General features: G+C 44.0%; 1 pseudogene across 1 annotated transcript; it reads right to left on the minus strand.

Moving 5' to 3' along the window:
* Positions 1–12,345: 12,345 nt before the first annotated feature.
* On the minus strand, positions 12,346–13,045 carry LOC308424803 (3-beta-hydroxysteroid-Delta(8),Delta(7)-isomerase-like; annotated as a pseudogene). The gene has a single exon. The product of its transcript is annotated as a 3-beta-hydroxysteroid-Delta(8),Delta(7)-isomerase-like (transcript).
* Between the last annotated feature and the right edge of the window lie 1,241 nt (positions 13,046–14,286).

A 14,286-nucleotide genomic window follows, 5' to 3' on the forward strand; every position in this document is an offset into this window, starting at 1 on the left:
GTACCTTCAACTCCTGATTCTCCTGCCTCCAAATCTCATATCCAGGGATTAAAGGCATGCACCACCAAGGCTGGTGTTAGATTTAGTTAGTTATTTACATTTATTCCTGTCTTTCTTTCTTTCTTTCTTTCTTTCTTTCTTTCTTTCTTTCTTTCTTTCTTCCTTTCTTTCTATCTATCTATCTATCTAATCTATTGTGTGTGTGTTTTGTGTGTGTTTACATAGTTATTTACATTTATTTCCTCTATCTATCTAATCTATTGTGTGTGTTTACATAGTTATCTACATTTATTTCCTCTGTCTATCTATCTATCTATCTATCTATCTATCTATCTATCTAATCTATTGTGTGTGTTTTGTGTGTGTGTTGTTGAGGAGGAAGCCAGAGGAGGACATTTGGTGTCTTGTAGTCTTCTCTCTCTCTCTCTCTCTCTCTCTCTCTCTCTCTCTCTCTCTCTCTCTCTCACACACACACACACACACACACACACACACACAATCTCTCTCTCTCTCTCTCTCTCTCCCTCCCTTCCTCTCCCTCCCTATTAGCTCGCTGTCTAGTTCCTGGAACTATCTAGTGAGCCAGGAACTCTCTGTGTAGATCAGGCTGACATACAGTTCAATAGAAATCCATTTGCCTCTGCCCCCGGAGCCCTGGGATTAAGGGCATGGGCCTTCCTGCTCAGCATCCTCTCTTTTGATGGAGTCTCTCACTGTACCTGAGGCTCACCATTTAGACTAGGCTAACTGGCCAGCAAATTCCTGGGCTCCACCCTTTAAAGCTGGGCTTGCTGCAACTTAGGGCAGTGCTTGACTTTTACATGCCTGCTAGGGATTTGAACTCTGTGCTTTCACAGCAAGCTCTCTTAGCCACTCAGTCATCTCCACAGCCGACAGCAACTTTCTTGATAGAAGGCTACAGTCACCACCAGACCTGGGGTGCAATGCTGGATCTGCCCCTGAAAAGTTTTTTTTTTTTTTCCTCTTCTGAGACCTTTGCCTCTGTTCCGTAGGCAGGATAGTATCTGATTATTAGTTCCACTGAATAAGACTGGTGAAGACTGGGATTCAAGAACTCAACATGTAAGGCACACACACCTTTACTCCTAGCACTCAGGATGCAGAGGCAGAATGATTTTATAGTTTGAAGCCAGCCTTGTCTAACACCCCAGTCCTCGGGCTGCCATCCCATCTGATACTTCAAGAACCTTTCATTTCTATTCTGAGTACTGTGTTCACATGGAAAGACGTTCATATTGTGGATGGAAGTCAAAAGAACTGAAAGTCAGGGCTGGAGAGATGGCTCAGCGATTAAGAGCACTGACTGCTCTTCCAAAGGTCCTGAGTTCAATTCCCAGCAACTACATGGTGGCTCACAACCATCTATAATGGGATCTAATGCCCTCTTCTAGTGTGTCTGAAGGCAGTGACAGTGTACTCATATACATAAAATAAATAAATCTTTTTTAAAAACCTGAAAGTCATACTTTATGGCTGAAATGATTTTGTCTTCAAAGTAAAGCACTTACTTCCTCCTTCCTTTATCCAGAGGAGAGACTCAGAGGGGGCTGAGGAAATTATTGGCATTTCTGAAAATTCCTTTCCCCTCACAGTTGGCTTGGGAGTCCCAAAACTAGGTTGGTAAAGAACAACCCCAAATATGTTCATTCAGAAATATTTTATATGCTATTTTAATTAATGGGCAAGCTCCATTCTTCTTCAGAACAGCTCAAGGTCATGAATTATTCCTGTTCTCCCATCGAGGTCTCTAACATTTTCCTAAGTATATTACACAATTCCTCCTGTGGGCAGCTGTGTATAGGCAGAAAGTACATTATACAGTTCTTCCTGCAGGCAGTGGTGTGTGTTTGTGTGTGTGTATGTGTGTTTGTGTATGTGTGTGTATGTGTGTTTATGTGTGTGTTTGTGTCTGTATGTGTGTGTTTGTGTGTGTGTGCTTGTGTGTATGTGTGTGTGAGTGTTTGTGTGTGTGATTGTGTGTGTGTGTGTGTGTGTATGTGTGCAGATTCATTTAACCATTTGTGCCAATGGCCAATGTGGAGGACAGAAGTTGACTTTGGGGGTCCATCTCTATTAAGCCCTCCCATCCCTCCCATTCTTTTTGTAGATTTTTAAAAATTTTTGTGTGGAGTGTCTTAGAGTTTTACTGCTGTGAACAGACACCATGACCAAGATAAGTCTTTTTTTTTCAAAGAATATATACACGAATACACTGTAGCTGTCTTCAGACACACCAGAAGAGGACATCAAATCTTATTACAGATGGTTGTGAGCCACCATGTGGTTGCTGTGAATTGAACTCAGGACCTCTAGAAGAGCAGGCAGTTCTCTTAACCACTGAGCCATCTCTCTAGTCCCTACTGGTCTCTTCTTAATCACCACTAATTTCTTAGCTCCAGCTAACCAGCATCAACTGTCCCAGTGGTCTCCTCCTCTTGACTATAAAGCCAGAGCCACATGGCCAAAGCTGCCAAGTTCTGCTGCTTGCAGGAGCTGGACTATCCTCTCACCCCCGTTATGTTACATTATCACCAACTTTCTGTTTTCCAACTGGTTAACTGCCTAAGCTTGGTTGTTCTGGAACTTCATCTGTAGACTGACTTTGAACTCAGAGATCTACCTGCCTATCTCCTAAACATGTGATTAAAGGTGTGGTCCTCCAAGCCTGAATTTAAGTTTTTCTTCACCTAGAACTTGCTCTGTTCTAGTCTGGCTTTGAACTCAGAGATCTTCTTGTCTTTGCCTCCTGGGAGTAAAAGTTCATACTAAGGTTCCTGGACCTAAACTTAGCTGGGTGGGATCTTGCCCCAATTCCCTTCATTCAATTTAATATCCTCGAACACAGGATTCAGCTCCACTTCACTTCCTGGTGTCCCTTTTATACTCACACCATATATTTTGTATTTTTCTTTTCTCAACTTGCTCCTTTTCATTAAAATGTTCTTCATGAGAGTGAACTTTAGTAACCACACAAAAGAATTAAGACCAGGCTGTTTTGAGACCTTCTTTTTTCAAAGCAATTCATCTAAATCTCTTCATCTTAGCCTCAGACATAACCCTCAGACAATGGCAAAAAACAGCCACATCCCCCCTCCCAAATACCACAAAAACTGTCTCTAGGCCAAATACTGAAATTCTTCTTCACTGAACTGTTTTGGACCAGGTTAGCACAGTTCAAATCACTCTCAGTATCAAAGTCTTCCATATCCCTTCTAGGATAGCCCATTAAACCCCATTAAAGCATTCCAGTGCTTTCCAAATCAAAGTCCCAAAATCCACATTCCTCCAAAGAAAATCATGGTCAATCCTATCACAGCAATACCCGACTCCTGGAACCAACTTCTATCTTAGTTAGGGTTTTACTGTTGTGAACAGACACTATGACCAAGGCAAGTCTTATAAAAGACAACATTTAATTGGGGCTGGCTTACAGGTTCAGAAGTTCAATCCAGTATCATCAAGGCAGGAAAATAGAAGCATCCAGGCAGGCATGGTACAGGAGGAGCTGAGAGTTCTACATCTTCATCTGAAGGCTGCTAGTGGAAGACTGAGTTCCAGGCAGCTAGGATGAGGGATGAGGGTCTTAAAGGCCACACCCACAGTAACACACCTACTCCAACAGGCCACACCTCCTAATAGTACCACTTCCTGGGCCGAGCATATACCAACCATCAAGGGGGTGGGGGATGGGAGGCAGGACAGTACATATGTACACATGAGTGCAGGTGCCTGCGGAAAACAGAAAGAAAAGCTTCAGATCCCTTAGAACTGGAATAATAGTTGTGAGCACCTAATATGGTTTCTGGGAACTAAACATGGATTCCTACAGCTGAGCAGCATGTGGTAAAACTGCTAGTACATCTCTCTAGTTTTTTGTTTTTTAAGACAGGGTCTTAGGGGCTGGAGAGATGGCTCAGCGGTTAAGTACACTTACTGCTCTTCCAGAGGTGCTGAGTTCAATTCCCAGCAACCATGTGGTGGCTCACAACCATCTGTAATGGGATCTGATGCCCTCTTCTGGTGGGTCTGACGACTGCTATGGTGTACTCACATACATAAAATAAATAAATATTAAGAAAAAAAAAAAAGACAGGGTCTCTCATTGGACTTGAAGTATACTCTTTCAGCAAAAGCAGGCTGGCCATGACTTCCAAGAGAATCCTCATGACACCACAGCCCCTAGCACTGGGCCACAGACACATGCCCTAAAGCCCAGCTTTTACATAGGTGTTGGAATCTAAACAAGGATTCTACTTGTGTGCAGCAAACATTTTACCCAGGGAGCCAGCTTCCATGAACTTTGAGGGAGAGACTCTAAGTTAAGGTGATGTTCAATTTGAAGATAATGAAAATGGAGGCCGAAAGGGGTGAATTAAGCTGTCCGAGTCCACACAAGGTTAGGAAGTGACCCAGTTTTGTGGTCATCCAATAGTAATCCTGAATGAAACACATCCTTCCAGAACACCCTGCAGGGGAGAAAGGTGAGACACGCGGAAGTCATTGTGTTGAGTCAATTAGCTAGAGGCATGAACACTCACACAGATCATAGCTTTAAACATCATTGTCTCTCCGATCTGTGATTAGCTGGGTAGCTCTTTCCTGGGCTGCAGCCTTAAGTGTCGAAAGTCTGGGCTTACCTGGTAGTCTAGTTATGCTGGCTGTCATCTGGGATGATTGGGACCCACATCGCTAGCAGGGGGGATGTGAGCTTAGATACAAGATGATAAACACCACATTTCCAGGATCACATTTTTCGTTTTTAAAGTGTGTGTGTGTGTGCTCACGCACGTATGCGTGTGTGTGTGTGTGTGTGTGTGTGTGTGTGTGTGTGTATAACTCATAGGAGTCTGTTCTCCCTTTCCACCATGTAGGTCCTGGGGAATCTAACGTAGTCATCAAATTTGGTGGCAAGCATTTCTGATCGTGAACCAGGTTTTTAGCCTGATTTGTAGTCTGGTTGGTATTTGTTTTGTATTTTATATCTAATGACTCTCATTAGATAACCCAGGTTAGCCTCTTCAACTCAATCCTCTTACCTCCACCTTCTATGTACTGGGCTCCCAGGGATAGCCTGCCATACTTTTTAACCCTCTGCTTCTGTGGTTTGTGTATGATGATTCCCTAGTCAAAACCGGTTTTGTAGATGAGTCCAAATTCAAAGATGGAAAGACAGACTTTGTTTCTTAGGCTATAAAAATACCTGGGCTCTGCCCACTTCTCTTTGTTAAAACTGGGTCTCCTTTGTTATATAACACCCCAGTTAATGGCCTCAAACAACAATTAAGAATTATTATCTCACAGTTTCTGAGTCAAGAATTTGGGCATGGCTTCCTTGGGTGGCTTCTGACTTGGGGTCTCTCAGGAGCCTGAAGTGGCTTAAAGGTCCAAGGTAGAAGACTCAGGTGAAGAGCAAGTTTGTGCAAGCCTAGCTTCCTTTCCAAGTGGACCCATGATCTGACAGTCGCTGGCTGTCACTAGAGCAAGTGATCCAAGTCAAGGCAAGGTAGAAGCCACAGTGTCTTTTATGAGCTAAGCTTAGTCATCCCACACTGTCAGGTCTGAAGTGTCCCATGGTTCCATGGGGCAGACATGTTCATTCAGTGTGTGAGGAAACTGCATCATAAAGGTAGCAGAGCTCAGGAGAGGCCAACTCAGAGGTGGCTGTCATACAGGCACACATGTCACATAATACTGAAGATAAGGAGCTTGTTATTTGACTGTTGTCTGGTTCATTTTTCTAATCCTGTGATAAAAACCACGAACAAAAACAAGCGAGGGAGGAGAGGCTTCATGTGGTAGTTTGAATGACTCTACTCCATAAGGCCCCATGGCCTCATGTAGTTTGATTCCCAATAGGTGGAGCTGTTTGGGAAGGATTCAAAGGTGTGTCCTTGTTTGAGGAGATATATCACTGGGGGTGGGCTTGGAGGTTTCAAAAATACACGCCCATTCCTTTTTTTTTAAATTAATTTATTTATTACATATAAGTACACTGTAGCTGTCTTCAGACACACCAGAAGAGGACATCAGGTCTCATTACAGATGGTTGTGAGCCACCATGTGGTTGCTGGGATTTGAACTCAGGACCTCTGGAAGAGCAGTCAGTGCTCTTAACCACTGAGCCATCTCTCCAGCCCTACATGCCCATTCCTAGTTAGCTTTCTGCTTTATGTGTCCGTGGATTAAGATGTAAGCCCCCAGCTACTGCTCCAGTGCCATGTCTGCCTGATGCCATACTCCCTGTTATGGTGATCATGGACTGACCCCTCTGAAGCTGTGAGCTCCAAATACTCTTCCTTCTGTAAGTTGTCTTGGTCATGGTGTCTTCTCATGGCAACAGAAAAGCAACAAAGACCCTTGTCTTCCTTCTTGTCTTGTAGGAGTGTCTAGTACAAACATTTATTTATGGAGGAAATAGCACTGTGTATACGTGGATTCAGAGGAAACCTGACAACCGGCTGAACGTGCTTCCTCCTTCTACTACATGGGTTCCAGGAATAAAACTCAAGCTGTCAGCAAGGTCTCAGCTTGGCAACAAGCACTTCATATCTGCTGAACCATGTCACTAGACCAAATGGGAATTCTTAAGGACCTTAGGACTGCTCTGGAATGGATAAGAAATGTTTGCAAACTTCTTCTTTCTCCCATCCCTAGGGTCCACTGTAAACATTTTTGACTTTAAGGAGCGGTCAAGTTGGAGCTGGAGAGGTAGCTCAGTGGTTAAGAGCACTGACTGCTCTTTCAGAGGTACTGAGGTCAATTCCCAGCAACCACATGGTGGCTCACAACCATCTGTAATGGGGTCTGATGCCCTCTTCTGATGTGTCTGAAGACAGTTACAGTGTACTCACATACATTAAACAAATCTTTTTAAAAAGAAGCAGCCAAGTCGGGGTCCATCTTTTTCTTTCTTCTCAGTGAAACTAGAGAATGGAAACTGTTTTTAACGTTTTATTCTTATGTGTATGGGTGTTTTGCTTGAATGTATATCTGTGCATACATCCTGGTGCTCATGGAGACCAGAAGAGGGCAATGGATCCCCTAGATCTGGCATTATAGGCAGTTATGAACCCCATGTAGGTGGTGGGAATGAACCTCGGGTTTCTAGAAGAGCATCTCTACAGCTTGGAGGTAAGAACCAGATGTGGTGGTGCACAGTTTTAATTCTAGCACTGGGGAGGCAGAGGCAGGAGGATCTCTGAGTTGGAGGCCAGCCTGGTCTACAGAGAGAGTTTCAAAACAGCCAGGGCTACACAGAGAAAACCCTGTCTCAAAAAACAAAAACAACAAGCAAACAAAACAACCACAACCCCAAAACTAAAACCAAAAAAGAAAAAAAAAAAAAGGAGAGGAGGAGAAGGAGAAGACTGTTAAGATTTTGTTGCTTTTGATTTTTTTTTTTTTTTTTTTTTTTTTTTTTGTGGCATATAAGATGTAGTGGCTATTCCTGGTTGTCAACTTGACTATATCTAGAGTAAACTACAATCCAGAATTGGAAGGCTCACCTGTGATCCTGATCTTGAGGCTGGGAGATGCAAGTTTCTCACCTGGATCTTGGCATGGAGAACTTGAGGCATAGTGACTATGAATCCCAGGACACTAAGGCAAGGAGATATCTGAGTTCAAGTCATCTGGGACAAAGTAAGTCCTAGATCCAGGCCTGGTGGTACACACCTTTAATCTGGGACACACCTTCTGCGGGAGTACATAAGGACATTGGAAAAAGGAAGACTCTTTCTTGGCCTGCTTGCCTTGTGGGACTGAGCATCTGCTAGATCCTCTGACTTCTATTCACAGCTGCTGCTGACCATTGTTGGGGATTTGGACTACAGATTCTAAGTCATCAACAAATTCTCTTACTATATAGAGACTACCCCTAAGTTCTGTGACTCTAGAGAACCCTAATACATCAGGATATAGCAATAATTAACAGTCAACAAGAAGTATGAAATCACAGGTGTTCTGCTAATTGGTTCTTTTTCTTTTTTGTTCGTCTGTTGCCCAGGCTGGCTCTGTAATGTTCCTGCGAGTTCCCCACTCAAGAGCTGGATTCCAGGCTGGGGGACTCTACTCTGGCTTGGGTTGGGGGGGGGGGTTCCAACTTTTCTTGTTTTCATTTGAGTTGTGTTTGTGGAGGCCTGAGGAGGACCTCCGGTGTTCTGTTCTGCTGGTCCCTCCCCGTTCCTCCCACACAGAGTCTCTCTGGGTCCGGGGAGCTAGGCTCTCTGGTACCCCCACCGTGCGGCGGTTACAGGTGCAGCTGCCCTGGCTTTTTACACGGAGTTTTGGGGATCTGAACCCCAGTCCTCAGAACTATGTCTCCAGCCTCCACTGCACAGTTCCTTAAACAGTAGTGGAGTGACAGTAGTCCCCCAACCCCCAGGCACGTGATGAGCAACTTTCCATCCCTGACCGTTGGCGCTGCAGGCGAGAGCTACACACAGCGAGCGCTGTCCGCTGCAAACTCCGATGCAATACTTTTCACGAATTTTAGGACGACCGGCCCCAATGGCTGCCGCCCCGGAGTACCACAAGCCGGAGAAAAAGCCCTTCAAGCTCCTAGGTATCTTAGATGTTGAGAACACTCCATGCGCTCGAGAATCTATACTCTGGCTCCTTAGCATCTATTGTGACTGGCCTGGGACATTTCTTGGTGACCAGTAGAATTAGAAGATCCTGTGATGTTGGAGAGGATTCATCCTGGTGACTTTAGGATGCTGGTTCCACTGTAGGTTTCATTTTGCTAAGCAGAGGATCCAGGAAAGAATTGCCAGAGAAGGAACCAGAATCGCCCTTTGTGAATCAATCATAAATTAAAAAGACGAGAGAGAGAGAGAGAGAGAGAGAGAGAGAGAGAGAGAGAGAGAGAGAGAGAGAGAGAGATAATAATTTTTTAAAAAGTTTAGATATGGTGTCACGCAGCCCAGGCTGGTCTGAATTCACAGTCCTCGGCCTTCTGAGGGCTGGGATTACAAGCGTGGGCCAGCACACCAGGCTTAGACAGGGAATATCCTCTCCACAAAGCTGAAGCCCTCATGACCTAGTTACCTCAAAGGCCCTGCCCCCTAACACCATCACGCTGGATTTGAGGATTTCAGCTTTAGAACTAGTGGGGGAGGGGAAGAGGACACATTCATGCCAAACCCCTTGTATTGCTTTTTTTTTTTTTTAATGTATTCTCTCATATTACATCCGACTGCAGTTTCTCCCCACCCAGCCCACCTCCTCTATCCCCCGCCTCCCCAGCCCCCATCCACTCCTCTGTTTCCCTTCAGAAAAGAGCAGGCCTCCCAGGAATATCATCCAAACATGTCATATCCAGTTGCAATAAGATTAGGTGCCTCCCCTCATATAAGGCAGGACAAGGCAAAGCAGTAGGAAGACAAGGGTCCCAAAAGCAGGCAAAGAATCAGAGACAGTCCTACCCCCTGCTCTCTCTATTAGGAGTCCCACAGAAACACCAAGCTACACAACTGTTTTGTGTTTGTGTGTGTGTGTGTGTGTGTGTGTGTGTGTATGAGGGGGCAGGGAAGTCCGGTGGATTTTAAAGATGAACTGTGACATTTCTCTACTTAAACAGTTAGGGAGACTCAAAGAAAGGAGACACTCTGAGATAACCGGGACCTAGACGGCACCGAGCCGCACAGAGGATTCCGTCAGGCGCCCTGCAGCAGAAAGAGTCCCAGACTTGCCCATAGAAGAACATCTTACACTACCCCACCCCCCAAATTTTAATGTTATGAAATGGCTCCTGGAGTTTATGGTCATTTGCCCTCAGAGACAGTAAGGATGATCTTGAGAGTGGATTGACTTCCCAAGAATTCATGTGCATCCGAGATTTGTAGATGAAGATTTCAAAGAAGTTAAAAGTGTTGCCTATGTAAAAAGAGAGATGCCGTTTAGTGCAGGTGATAAGATTGTTCAGCTGCTACTGTTTCCCTGTACCAAAGGCAAAGCTGCTCCAGCAGTCAGAACAGGAGGGTTTGGAAATACTGGAAAATGTGTGTTGTGGCAAACAGTAGTTTATGATCAGAGGCCAAAATTAAAATTGCAAGTAAATAGTATTGAAAGAGAATGTTTGGTGGATACAGGAATTAATATAACTATCATTTGACGAAAGAAGGTGGAATTCAGAATGGCCACTTCAAAAGGTTTATACAGTTTCTAGGACTCAGGAAGTTACCTCAGATAAAGCCAAGTATGAGGTAGATCAAATGTGTAGGACCAAAGGGTCAAATAGGAAAGTTAATACATGGCTTACATACCCATGACTTTCTGTGGAAGGGATCTTTTAAAATAGTGGGGTGTCCAGATTAACCTTTCTGAAATCCCAGAGACAGCAATGATGGAATAAGGGGTGAAATAGTAGGCGCGCCTCAAGGAAAGTATTGATATATGTCATTAAAAACAATCCCAGGGGCTGGAGAGATGGCTCAGTGGTTAAGAGCACTGGCTGCTCTTCCAGAGGTCCTGAGTTCAAATCCCAGCAACCACATGGGTGGCTCACAACCATCTGTAATGGGGTCCGATGCTCTTTCCTGGTGTGTCTGAAGACAGCTATGGTGTACTCATATAAATAAAAATAAATAAATCTTAAAAAAAAAAAAAAAAAAAAACACAATCCCTGGCTTACCAATTGTCCAAACACAGGACATCACCCGGATTGAGTTTTCAAATATGAGGAGCCAATGTTGTAATACCAACAGCCCTCTCCTTATGACTGACTGAGAAATCAGTGTGGGTGTAACAATGGCCCTAACTAAAGAAAAACCACTGGCATTTGAGCATCTGGTGCAAGAGCAGCTGGAGGTTCAACGTATAGAAGAGTTTACCAGCTCATAGAATTCCCCTGTGCTTGTTATAAAAATGCAATCAGGGAGAAGGAGGACGTTGACAGACTTAAGAGTGTTGTAAAGGTTTGATAGGTTTGGCCACCATAGCGTCATGTGTTGAATGCTTGGTCATAGTATTAGGAGGTGTCACCTTGTGGGAGGAAGTGTGCCACTGTGTAGGTGGGCTTTGAGGTCTCCTATGCTCAGGCTTCCCTCAGTGTGGAAGACAGTCTCTTCCCGGCTACCTTTAAATCAAGATGTAGAACTCTGGGCTCCTCCAGCACCAAGTCTGCCTGTGTGCTGCCCTGCTTCCCACCATGATAATAATGGATAGAACCAGTTAGATGTTTTAAGAGTTGTCTGGGTCATGGTGTCTCTTCAACGGTGAATAGAGTAATTCAACCATCGGGTCCTTTACAACCTAAAATTTCTCTACTTTTTTTTTTTAAGATTTATTTATTTATTATATATGAGTACACTGTCACTGTCTTCAGACACACCAGAACAGGGTATCAGATCCCATTACAGATGGTTGTGAACAACCATAAGTTTGCTGGGAATTGAACTCAGGACCTCTGGAAGAGCACTCAGTGCTCTTAACCACTGAGCCATCTCTCCAGCCCTGCTCTCTACCTTCTTTATTACCTAAGGCATGGCTTCTGATAGCAATTGGTTTAAGAAACTGCTTTTTAAAAAACTATCTCCTTGCAAGAACAAGTTAGGGAAAGGTTTGCTTTCACAGTACCTACTTACAATAATGCTCCACCTGTAAAAAGGTATCAGTGGAGAATTCTTCCATAGGGAATGTTAAATAGTCCACCTTTATATCAACATTTTGTGTAACAACTGCTAGAAATAACTCACAGGCAATTGACTCAATCCATCATAATTACATGGGTAATTTTGTTGGCTCATAATAATGCAGATATTTTAGATAAAATGTTTAAGAAAACACAAAGAAGGCTGGAGAGATGGCTCAGCGGTTAAGAGCACAGACTCTTCTTCCAGAGGACCTGAGTTCAAATCCCAGCAACCACATGATGGTTCACAACCATCTGTAATGAGATCTGGTGCCCTCTTCTGGTGTGTCTGAAGACAGTGACCGTGTATTTATATGTAATAAATAATTCTTAAAAGAAAACGCAGAGAATTCTGCCATGATAGGGTCTACAAATTGCTCCTGAAAACTACGAGAGATTCTTTTTTTTTCTTTTTTATAGTTGAAGATGTTTTATTTCCTGGTTTTGGACATTCCATCATCACGGACTTCCCGCCTTCTCTTCCACAGTTCCTGGTAGTAGCTCCATGTGTTCCCTACCTTTTCTGACTCTGGCCCTTTGTGTGCTTACTCATCAGGCCTGAGTGTGACAAATCTGACAGTTCTGACCCTCCAACCTGATCGAGGATGAAGATGAGGAGGATGAGGATTCAAGTCTTCTGATAAATGGAGAGAGTGCCTCCTCTGCAAGGTTCCAGCCCACTCTCTGACTCTTTAGTTATGCTTGCTCTTGGTTTTCATGACTTTGCTGTCCAGCACGCTCTGGACATTAGTGAAATGCTTTATGGCATCAAACACAGGGATGCCTCGCACCACCAACCATATGGCATTCATGAAACAAAGTAGAACCAGAAATAAACGGGGTGGCCTAGCTGCCCCATGCTGGAATTCGTCACGTAGCTCTGTCAGGAAGTACAGCACATCCCCGTATTATGTGGCCCACAGACACCACAAGCTGTAGGACAACACGTAAGGGTTGATGGTGGAGGAAGTCAATCACTACCCATAGGCTGAGTGGTCCCCAGAGACAAGCTGTGACAGTCTCCATAGAGACGACGAAGCCATCGCTCAGGATATATCGGCTGTCTCCCTTGGAATACTCTTTCCAGAGTTGGGATAAGAAGGCTTGGTCTTCGAGAAGGATTTCACGGTAGAAAGAGAACCAGCCCTCAATCACAAGGTGAATGAATGTACACACAGCAAACCAGCACAGGGCCAGTCGACACCCAGTTCCAAGTGGGACAACAGAAGCTTGGCTAGACAACAGCCATGTGATCACAATTAGGACCCCAGAGATGGAGAATAGGCCACCCAGGATATGCCAAGTCGGGAGGTCATTAGACACGAAGTTGTCCAGTCTCAGGTGCCTGGGCCAGTGTGGGTGCAAGGGGACCATATTGGTGGTCATGTTTCTATGGGCTGCTGGAAGCTTTGGACATAAGTGGAGAAAAAAGAAACAGGAAAACCCCAGGTGGCGCGATCACGGGGCGACTTTCTAACATAGGCTTGCGACTTTCTAGGAAGACCTGCAGGCTCCCTAATAGCCATGAGAGGAGATTCTATTAACTATTTGGGTTATGAAATAAGTCAGCCAAAAAAAAATATTCAACCACAAAAGGTACAGACCAGAGGAAGTCAGGTGCAAACTCTTCTTAAGATTTATTTATTTTATATCTGTGAGTGCTCTATCTGCATGTACACCTACCTGCACGATAGAAGAGGGCATCAGATCTCCTGAGCTTCCATCTCCGGGCAAGTTGGCGGCGGCAGGGAAAAAGAAACTAAAGTTTGTATACCACATCATTGAGTTTCATATTTAGGGTTTTGGGTTCTCAAAAGCTGATTCTGTAATTACACATTTACTGGAAGTAATAGCTATTATGGGGTTACCTGTACAAATTAAGACTGAATATGTCTCCAGAAAGATGAGGCAGTTCTTCACGTTACAATAAAAAGCGCATTATGGGTATACCACACAGTCCCACAGGACAGCCAGTTGTAGAAAGATCTAGTCACACCTTAAAGGAAGTGCTTCAAAACAAAATAAAGATTCCCAGGGACTAAATAGTGCTCTGTTAAATTTAAGTTTTTTGAACGTTAATGAGAAAGGAACAACAGCACCCAAGAGACACTGGGTTATAGGGAAAAAAATGTGGAACTCAGTCAGCCTGTATACAATGAGGATATTATAACATCAGAATTGAAGCCACACGTTTGTTGGGAATGTGTTTTTTCATATTTCTACAGGATATTATCTGTGGATATCATCAAAACTGTTAAAGGTTAGGAGCAGAAGTCTCCTGAAAACCTTGGCCACTGAACCCAAGTGTGCATATATCAGTGAAAATGTCTGTGTCCCGAATTTCCCGTGACACAGCACAATTGATAGCTTAAGCACAGAGAGGGGAAAATGTAATGAGAATCCTAGAATTTATGCTTCTTTTTTTTAAAAAAAAGATTTTATTATATACAAGTACACTGTCGCTGTCTTCAGACACACCAGAAGAGGGCATCGTATCCCATTACAGATGGTTGGGAGCCACCATGTGGTTGCTGGGAATTGAACTCAGAACCTCTGGAAGAGCAGTCAGTGCTTTTAATCTCTCCAGACCCAGAATTCTTGCTTCTTAAACAAAACTGTTTTCATTCCAGGAA

Source organism: Micromys minutus (genome assembly GCF_963924665.1).
Source record: "Micromys minutus genome assembly, chromosome: 9".
In the NCBI taxonomy this organism is placed as follows: Eukaryota; Metazoa; Chordata; class Mammalia; order Rodentia; family Muridae; genus Micromys; species Micromys minutus.